The 1,017-nt window shown below is 40.9% G+C and overlaps 1 pseudogene; it reads left to right on the forward strand.

Moving 5' to 3' along the window:
• The first annotated feature begins 214 nt into the window (after nt 1–214).
• Nucleotides 215–332, forward strand: LOC122069948 (annotated as a pseudogene).
• The last annotated feature ends 685 nt before the right edge of the window (nt 333–1,017 follow it).

The raw sequence follows: 1,017 nt of genomic DNA on the forward strand, positions 1-1,017 counted from the left end.
ATATATATGTATATATAATACCTAGTAGTTTATAAATTCATTTCCTCCCATTTATTTATTAGTATAAAGTATGCATTTCATGCCTCATTTAAGTCTCTTCCTATATGGGTATAATGGGAATTTTGCACAGCAGAGGTGGGTTCCACAGTGTAAAAACCCAAAAATTACATTATGCTAGGAAAAATTGACTGGCCGGTTTTGGACCTACTGGTTTGGGTGCGATCATACCAGCACTAATGCACCAAATCCCATAAAACTCCGTAGTTAAGTGTGCTTGGGTGAGAGTAGTATTAGGATGGGTGACCCCCTGGGAAGTCCTCATGTCGCACCTTTTTTTTTTTTCCTACTATACTTAGTCTTGTAATTAAACTTACATCTTTGTCCACACCTCCTGATGAGTTCCCCAATGATGTTGGCAGGCTGAACAGGAGCAGGTGGGGTCACTTCTACCTTCTTGGCACCCTCGAACTGCCAACCATGCCAGCATTGGCTTTCTCTGTTCTTTCTTCTTGCCTGTCCACAAGTAGGGGTATAAATATCAGATTAGGGTGTTACAATTTCCCCCCTCCTTACAAAAAATTTCGTCCTCGAAATTTGTGAGGCATACTTAGTAATCCAAACAATTCTGGATATTTCTCTTTAACCTCATCTTCCCTTTCCCAAGAGGCTTCTTGCTCTGGGTGGTTTCTCCATTTCACCTTCACATAAGAGAGTACGATTCCGGAGCTGATGTTCTTTTCTATCAAAGATTCCTTCAGGCTGTTCTTCATAACTCAAATCGTTATCAAGGTCCAATGATTCAATAGTAGGCAGTACATGGGAAGAGTCTGGAATATACTTCTTCAACATTGATACATGAAAAACATTGTGGAACCTTTCCAACTCTGGGGGCAATGCTAATCGGTAAGCTATCTGGCCAATCCGATTCAGAATCTCGAATGGTCCCACGTGTCTGGCCTTAGTTATTAACTTAAGAGGGCAGCCAAACAAACCTTAGTTATAATGACTTAAGAGGGC

Source organism: Macadamia integrifolia, unplaced genomic scaffold (genome assembly GCF_013358625.1).
Source record: "Macadamia integrifolia cultivar HAES 741 unplaced genomic scaffold, SCU_Mint_v3 scaffold773, whole genome shotgun sequence".
Taxonomy (NCBI): domain Eukaryota; kingdom Viridiplantae; phylum Streptophyta; class Magnoliopsida; order Proteales; family Proteaceae; genus Macadamia; species Macadamia integrifolia.